At 35.8% G+C, this 9,355-nt stretch overlaps 1 pseudogene across 1 annotated transcript; it reads right to left on the bottom strand.

Moving 5' to 3' along the window:
- Window positions 1-1,821: 1,821 nt before the first annotated feature.
- Window positions 1,822-6,625, bottom strand: LOC149024580 (wall-associated receptor kinase 2 pseudogene; annotated as a pseudogene). The gene is made up of 3 exons (XR_016171471.1): window positions 5,700-6,625; window positions 5,427-5,604; window positions 1,822-2,997 (listed from the first exon to the last, which is right to left on the bottom strand). The product of XR_016171471.1 is annotated as a wall-associated receptor kinase 2 pseudogene (transcript).
- Window positions 6,626-9,355: the final 2,730 nt, after the last annotated feature.

Below are 9,355 nucleotides of genomic sequence, written 5' to 3' on the forward strand. Positions count from 1 at the left end.
TACGTAGGGTAGCAAGGTTATCTCGTGCAGGTTTTTTTTTTTTTTATTTATTTATTTATTTATTTATTTTTTTTAAATCATTGCAAGTTGTGCACAGCTATGATTGATTTTCCTCCAATCAAAGATACTACATATTTAAATTTTTAAATGGTTGACTTTGATTTTTAATTTCTCTTCCCTCTTATAGGAACAAAAAAGATTCTTTGGGGGTAAAGTAATACCCCCAAAAAAAAAATGAAGAAGAAGAAGAAGCAACAGTAGCTAGAACCTTGCTTTGGGCCTTCTCAACTTGTATTTTATTTTACATACGGGTATTGGTATATTCATACCATAACACATATGAACAGTAAGAATTAGAATTCTTATCGATACTAGAACTCATAGGGAAGAAAATGGATTTATGGATGGAATCAAATATGCAGTATTTACAAAGGTATTCGGTTATTCCGGAACAATCAATATACTTCTAATATCAAATTAGGATTAATTAGGACATAAATAAAGTATTGGGTCGAACTCTTATTTGGTGTCAAGGTAATAGCTATGAATAGTCATCAACTCCCGGGAAAGGGTAGAAGAATGGGACCTATTATGGGACATACAATGCATTACAGATGTATGATCATTACACTTCAACCATGTTATTCTATTCCACCTCTTAGAATGAAAAGAACTTAAATCAAAATACTTAGTAACACAGTGATACATTTATAAAAAACTTCTACCCAAGCACACGCAATGGAGCCGTCGATGGTCAAGTGAAATCCAATCCACTAAATAATTTGATCTATGGACAACATCGTTGTGGTAAAGGTTGTAATGCCAAAGGAATCATTACCGTAGGGCATAGAGGGGGCGGTTTGTAACCATAGAGTATGACCCTAATCAAAATGCACACATTTGTCTCATACACTATGGGGATAGTGAGAAGAGATATTTTACATCCCATAGGGGCTATAATTGGAGATTCCATTCTTTCTGGTATAGAAGTTTCTATAAAAATGGGAAATGCCCTACGATTGGGAAATGCCCTACCTTTGGTTTACTGACGAAACCTAGAAATTGATCATTGGTCCAATTTGAGTACATCTATGGGATAGACCTCAATACAAAATTGAAGAGTAATGGCAGCAAGTGATTGAGTTCATTAGCTCCTCCTATCAAATTATTGACTCTAGAGATATGGTAATATGGAGAAGACAAAACAAAATTGTTTGAAGCACCGACAGAAACGGAAGCGCCCCTTGTTTCAAAGAGGGGAGGATGGGTTATTCACATTTCATTTGATGGTCAGAGGCAAATTGAAAGCTAAGCAGTAGTAATTGAAAAGATATCCCAGGGGAAGAATAGAGATGTCTCCTATATTACCCGTAATGTGAAAGTATTGACGTAAATTCATAGAGTCATTCGGTCTAAATGATACATGAAGAACCTAAGCAGATGACGGAACAGGGAGACCTAGGATGTAGAAGATCATAGCACGAGTGATTCGGCATATTTGGATTCCTGTTGGTTATACTTGTTTTTGTTTCATTTTACGTTAAAGGAGCAAGTGAATTTTGGTGTATTGGATGCAATTGCTATTGCAGGGTGAGTGTACAGTTCCTCTATGTGTGTGTGTGTGTATGTTTTATGTATTCATTCAATAAATAAATAGATAAATAAAGTCTTTATTCTTTCATTCCCCACCACTCCCCCAAAAAAAAAAAATAAATAAAAAAAAATCCCAGATTACAAATCAATTTGGAGATGAGAATAATTGTTTTGTATCACACAACATAAAAGAAAAATAAGGAAGCAAGAGGTGCTTAAATTTTATGATTATCGCCCATCAATACCCAATGACATAGTCATTGTACCTCTCAAACTATCATAACTCATGGTATTGTTGTGACTACCAACAGGCAACAAGTTTTCCATCTCTTGAGGGTTTTCCAAGTCCCATGGATGTTTGTCATGTCTCCTCAAGCCCTCAAGCTCCATTGCTACTTCCTTCATTGTTGGTCTTTCCTCCCCCTTAACTCCTAAACATCTTCTTGCAAGCTCCATGATTTTGTAGATTTGCTCTTTGTTACCCTCCCTCGACACTCGACCTTCCAAGATCTCCCATGCAGTATTCTCCTTCATTGAAGTAACAAAATGCATAGCTAGATTCCTCTCCATTTCAGGTCTATCAAAATTGAGTGCTGCTTTTCCGGTTAATAGTTCCACAAGAACCACGCCAAAGCTGTACACATCACTCTTTTCTGTTAATTGACTTGAGAGAAAGTACTCAGGATCCAAATACCCCAAAGTTCCTTGAACTAATGTACTCAGCTGAGTTTTATCTATTGGAATTAACTTGGAAGCTCCAAAGTCTGCAACTTTTGCTGTAAAGGTTATCATCCAAGAGAATGTTAGCAGACTTAATATCTCTATGAATAATAGGCGGTGAAGCTGCAGAATGCAAATATGCAAGAACCTCTGCTATCTCAGTAGCCATTTTCAAACGCGTTTCCCATGAAATCGATGACTTGCACTCTTCGTCGTGAAGATGATGGCACAAGGTATTGTTGGTAACAAATTCATACACTAACAAAGGAACCTTTGTCTCCAAGCAACAACCTAATAGCTTCACCACATTTCTGTGATTAATTTGGGAGAGGATAACCACCTCATTTATGAATTGCTCAACTTGACTTTCATCAACTAGTTTTGATTTCTTAATGGCAACGATTTGGTTATTGGCTAAGATTCCTTTGTACACAACACCATATCCTCCTCGACCAATGATCTGGCTCTCGGCGTAATTGTTAGTTGCCTTCTTTATTTCTTCCTCTGTATAAATTTTAGCACTCTCTGTGGCTCGTCCTTCATATAAAGAAAGTTGTTGCTTTAACAATTGACCTCCATTTTGCTTGAAGAATTTCTCCTTGAGTTTGCTAAGCTTCCTCTTCCAAAGTACCCATAGCACCACCAAACAGCCGATAAGGAGAAGTAGGAAGCCTAATCCTGTACCTATAAAGTGGGAGGAAAAACATATTCATAAATCTTAGTCAGAACACAGATGGAGCTTAGATCTTTTATTGGGTACAAGTTTGGCCTTGATTGGCCAAACCTGCCCTAGCCCACCTTGAGCCTGAATAGGTATCATGCTCAAAATATAGCCCAAGAGCAGGTTAAGGGAGGGGCTAGAGTAGCCCTGATTAGGCTCAGTACTGAGTAATGGTTTAGTGGTTGCCTAGGGCTGGCCCTTTCATCCTAGCTCAACCCTATCACTTTCTATGCATTGTTTTGTTATTCTATGATTAGGTTAAGAGTCCTAGTATTGGATAGGGTATATAGAGTCAAGATTTGGATTTTAAAAAGCACGATCCAGCCCAGCCCTATTGCAGCCCTATTCTGCACTATGTAAGGGAATATGGAACGTCTCTAGTGTTTATCACAAGGATTGTTGTGTGTGTGTTAACAAAAGACTAAGATTATCACGTTCTCTTTATGAGCTTTGCTCTTTTGGTCCTATTTTCTACACTGCATTTGAGATTCTCAGATTGGAAGTATATAAAAAATGATAGGGATACATGGATCATGAATGTGTAGTAAACAAGTTAGTCTGACAGTAATGGAGGTGTAGACTGGGATACCACCAAAGAGGGGAAGGTCATTTCAAAGTGAAGAGATTGACATAGGAGAACTGGGTTATGCTACACATGCCCATACTTTTCAAATGACAATGATCATATGCTGACTTTTTATAATAAAACATCATATAAAGTGATTGTCCTTGGATAGGACGAAAATTGGTTTTCATATATAAGGAAAGTTTCTAAAATATTTAGAAGTGTAAATTTCATATGCACCCCTTTTTACATAGCAAGGTATAAATTTTTGAAAATATCATATGCCACACCATTTTGATGCTCAAATATAAATTAGTCCTTTCAGTTAGTATATTCTTGTTAAGTGATGACACTAGTAGTTTATATTGCTATGAAAAGAATAAGTTTTCAATTCTATACTTCCTTGAATCGTGATAACTTTATTGATGATGAGATTGATATCATGGTAGGTGGTGTTATTCTAAGGAGTTGATAGGTATTTAGATTTTTTATTATTATTTTAAAGTTAAAATTGAATATGAATTTAAAGTAATAAATTAATAAAAGATGAAAAGTGAATGTTTGATGTTCTAAGGAGGGGAGAGGTGTTTATATTTCAATTTTTAATAAATATTTTATTTACTCTAAAATACATAAAAAAAGGTATTTAAAGTAAAAAAACATTAATAAAATGTCAATATATAAGACCATTCAACCGGTCCATGAAAAACTTTTAACAAAAATATTATTCGTAATTAAAAAATACTTGTGATTGCTGCAGACCTAAATTCCCAAGATATATGTGTTTGGACTCAATACCTTAACTAAGGCTTAGCAGTAGGTTTTGACAGGATGGGGCTTTATAAAACCCTGATCTTGACTCTGATGCTTAGCCTGATGATACAAGGTCAGGCACATGGTCGGGTCAACAAAAACAATCAACAATTACCCGGAAAGAAAAAATATACATTTTCCAAAAATATTTTATAGGTTGGCTGGATGAAACTAGGTTAGATCAGGTTAAACACTCAAACCTTGACCTTATCATTATCGTTGCTTCAAGCCTCCTTGACCCAGTCCTACCCAGTTGTGTGCAAAATTTGTGTCAGGTTTTGGGTAGGCCACTGCGGATTTGAGCAATTACCATCAAAAAACTTTCACCTTAGTTTCAAGAAGTTTGAGGGGCTTCTTAGTATTTTTCTTTGAACTCTATTTTTATAAGACATGATTCTAGGAATCTTTTTCATGTCCGGTGTACCGGCCATTTGGTCGCCAATGTGTGGTGCTTTAGAAATTCAATGGCTGCGATTACATGGATCTACCCGCACAGCACGGCAGCAAAAAAATTCGTGATTGTAGTGAGGCTCAAAAGAAGTGAGAGAGGATTATTACCTAATGAGATGGGAATTGGGGATAAGTGATCGTATTTATCCTTCCATTGAAAATTATTGGAAGAAAGTTGTAAGTAGGAGATTGATGAGAGGAACTGTGGTAATGGATTATTGGTATTACATTCATTTAGTGATAACAAATTAAGGCTAAACACTAAGGATCCTGACAACCCAGTGTTCAAAATTTTGGCTTATTTTGCTTTGGGTAGAAGGATTTGAGTAATGATAAAAAATCTGATGGGAAGTAGATTGTGGGAAAGTAAAATAATAAATTTTTAAATTAATATAACATGGATTTTGTGGATAATAGCGTCTGATCGAATTCCAAACTTGGAGGTCAGGGGTAGGAGAGGGAATTCAATGGCTGCGATTACAGGGTCTACCCGCACAGCACAGCAGCAAACAAAAATTCGTGATTGTAGTGTGAGGCTCAAAAGAAGTGAGAGAGGATTATTACCTAAGGTGACCTGTAATACTGGGAATTGCTTTGGGATAGGAGTGCACCCAGTCCCATTTATCTTTCCATCTCCTCGAAAATTATCTGGGCAAGAACAGTTGTAAGTCCCTGGTAGATTGATGCACGAGGAACTTGTAGGTACATGGATTTTTATCTGGTATCTGACATTCATTTATGTCTGCATGCAACAAATTAAGGCTATTAATTAGTTCAGTTCGTTAGATAGATGAGAAATTAGCTAGAGATTGAAATATGAGGGCATTTCATGGTTACCTTGGCATCCAATGTAGGGGTTTCCTTGATAACCTTGAGAGCAGTTGCAGCTATACCCAGCCCCATTTTTGGAGGGACCGCAGATGGTGTTGTTGCCGCATGCGTAACTGCTGCTATCCTTTCTAGCTTCTTCACAGGTTTGAGTGGTCTGATTTGTTGTTGGCCATTTAATGGCCCAGTCAAGCACCGTAGGAACTCTGGGGAAAGCCGAAATTATAGAGATCGGATGTAGAGAAGTTGTACCAGTTAGTAGTCGACGATGAAAACGTAGCTGCAAGGATTGAAATAATAAACTGAAGTGTGATTATAGAAGCTTTCAACAGTCACAGAGTAGACCTTCAAGCCCTTTGGAATGGATGTCTGACAACAGCCAATGCCTGTGCAAGAACCGTTTGTCAAGTCACCTAGGCTGGTGCATAGCATGTTACAGCCAGTGGTGAATTGCATCCCACCAGTGCTGTGCAGATATGAATAAGTGTCACAACCTAGAGTTGTGAATTTGTTGTCCGTATCGGAGATGGTGAAGTTGTAGTTAGTCGGAATAGTAAGAGACGCATCTAATCGAGAAGTATGATTGCCCTGCAAGTTGTAGCAATCTGTACCTACAAAGCTTAATACTCGCAGTTGGGCTGCTTGCTGAAATGAAATATTTAATATTTCTATGCTTCCCCAGAACAGTTTTGGAGGGTTGTAAGTATCATTACAGTTTACCTCAAAGGTTGGGTCTGTGAAGCAATTGCTATGGCCGATGCCAAACGGGTAGGGAACTGATAGGTTCCCGCAGGTATCTCGGCATCCAGGCTTTGCAATTGGGAAGGCTGGAGTTGCTGTAGCAGCCGCTGCTGCTGTTGGGAACAAGATCTGGGTGAGAAAGAAGAGGAAGAACAGACAATTCAGCTCCAGAAGAGGGCCAGCCATGGCTTAGTTTCTTGTTGCTTTTTGTTTTGTCTTGTCTTTCTGCTTCACCTGCAATTTATAATAGTTTTTTTTAAGAAGAAGAACACTATTATATTACTGACTTCTCAACGTTTCCAATATCCTAAATGTGCACGCCCATGTAAACCCTTTGATCAGAAAAACGTGAAGTAAACATGCTTCTTCTTCTTATTATATTATTTTTTCTGCTGACCATCTGCTTCATATTTGAGAGTTCGACTTCAGTGCTGTGCAATTAATGCACAATCCGTCTGAAATTTCCATCTTGATCACCATCCATTTTTTAAGAATATAATATTATACTTTTAAAAATAGATGGTCGACATCTAAATCTCGGTCAAGATTAAGCTGCAAGCACTAAGCATTAATCAGGCAACATCCAAGTAATTTCACATATTTGAAGTCAAATAAAACCCAAATCAACAAAAGAACAATTCAACAGACAAGTCATCCGTTGGCTTCATCCAAAAAAAAAACACGGTATGATTCGTGCAAATATCAAATACCATACCAGATTGACATGTTTACTCAAGACTATAAACTTTTATATAACTTTGTTGTTAAAAGTGCCCCTAATGCTAAGATAAATGATAGATATTTACTTTTTAATAATTTACAATATTTTGAAACGTACAAATATTTCATTAAGATGGAATGCAAAACCTTCAAATAATTGATTATTGCCCGCTAAAACATTTTTCAATTAATAAAACACAACAATTTTAACAAAAATATTATCTAAGTATTAAGAATATTTTGGTGAATGAAGTTTTAATTCTAACTTTTAGTCTTGAATTAGTAACTTGGGTTTAAATGATACTTACTATGGAAAGCAAGGATGGTACGCATAATTAATTTAGCGAAATATATTCATGGAATTTGTTCGGCGCGGATTGGGTTTAAGTAAAACATCTTAAAGAGATGTATTCATGGAATTTGTCATTCTAAACATAAGAACCTGCAAAACCTTGGTGATAGTGTTTTCGCTTCCGAAAGCAAATTTTATCGAGCGCCTATAATAATGTTTCTTCTTTTAAGAATGCCCAATAATGTTTCTAGTATTTTTTTCTTTTTAAGTAGAATCATTTGGTTAGTTATATTCCAAAAATTCTCCAAATATAATTCAAGTACGGGTTTGTCCTTCTTTCTATATCCAACAATTGGATGGGTATGGTACGGGTCAAATTCATACTTAGTAAGATCGAGTATGGACATGTACGATTTTCAAGTTTACTATATGTTTTAATACGATTGATTTGAATAAGTAAAGGAGCAAGAATATGGGAAAGGAGAGGGCAGTTCAATCTTTATAAAAATCAAGTGATAACTAATATTTTGCAATTAAATTCATATTTTCAAGCCTCCATAAACAAGAACCTTCCATACCAAAAAAAAGAAACCCTAATATGAGACCATTTTTCCTTTTGGATTTCTATATTTGACATAAAAAAGACAGAGAAAATTGCACGGGCACTCAAAAATGGAGGTCTTAAAGCATTGACACTTTATGTTTAAAAAGCACAGAGACCCCAAAATTGGATTTTCATTGGATATTTTTGTCTAATTTGTCACTGAAAACCTTTCAGACACTGTTTATTATAGGGTTATTTTTGAAGAAAAAAAAAACGTGATCTAACTGTTTTCAATGATAAATTTGACAAATATATTCAACAAAAATCTAATTTTGGGTCTTTGTGTTTTTTAAACATATAAAGTGGGGTGTCAGTGCTTTAAGGCCTCCATTTTGGAGTGTCATTGCAATTTGCTTATAAGACAAATATGTAAAAAGTACTTGTTAAGTAACTCATTAACTCCACAAACCATTGTCTAAAATAAGAAAATATAAAAATCATTTGTACATGATGTATTATGTTTGCCACTTTTCTATTATTAAAAATTCCAATATCTTCTTGTATTTTGATAGATCTTTGTTGCAATGTTCTATGATAATATTTGTTTCCCTTTATATATGCTCATATAAAAAAATATTTGTTGCTCCATTACCATCAACCAAGCAAAGGACTAAGATCAATGTTCCAAAATTGAGTAAACATCCTTTCTAGTTGCTCTAAACCATGAAGTTTGTATTATTTTAGTGACCATTGCACTCCATTGAGACTCGCAATGCCTATTGGCTCTCTATTTTGATAATGTTACCATTACTTTGGGGGCTCCCTCCACAATATGGAAGGGGTTTAAAACAACAAAAAGAAAAAAAAAATGTTGTTTTTTTTTTTTTTTTTGTCCTCTTGTTGTTTTCGGGGGGCCGGGAAAATTTGCCAATACACTTGACAAATTTCGGCCAAATTTCGACCCCCCCATTTCGGAGGGTATTTTAGGTCACTTTGGACCCAAATTTGGTGTATAGCCTAATTTGATGCCAATAAACTCACTAGAATTGCTGGTTTTGCCTAAAACCTCACCTAAATTGGTCTCCTTCATCGGCACATACCTGATTGTTTACGGGCAAAACTAGAATTCTAGACCATTATTTTAAATAATTAAACTAAAATAAATATGCATAAGGATAATAAACATCATTATACAATACTAGTATACAAATACAACTAAGTATATACATGTGTTGGCACCACCTGTATCATGTCAATACCAAGTACTATGCCTAGGTGGATCCATCTACCATGAGTCCTGTGACTCATGTCCCTAGTCAAAAGGCCCAAAGGCTGTAGCTATGAGCTTCTCCTCTATCATACTTTTAA

Source organism: Hakea prostrata, chromosome 2, assembly GCF_041222555.1.
Source record: "Hakea prostrata isolate BN-2017 chromosome 2, UWA_Hpros_2, whole genome shotgun sequence".
In the NCBI taxonomy this organism is placed as follows: domain Eukaryota; kingdom Viridiplantae; phylum Streptophyta; class Magnoliopsida; order Proteales; family Proteaceae; genus Hakea; species Hakea prostrata.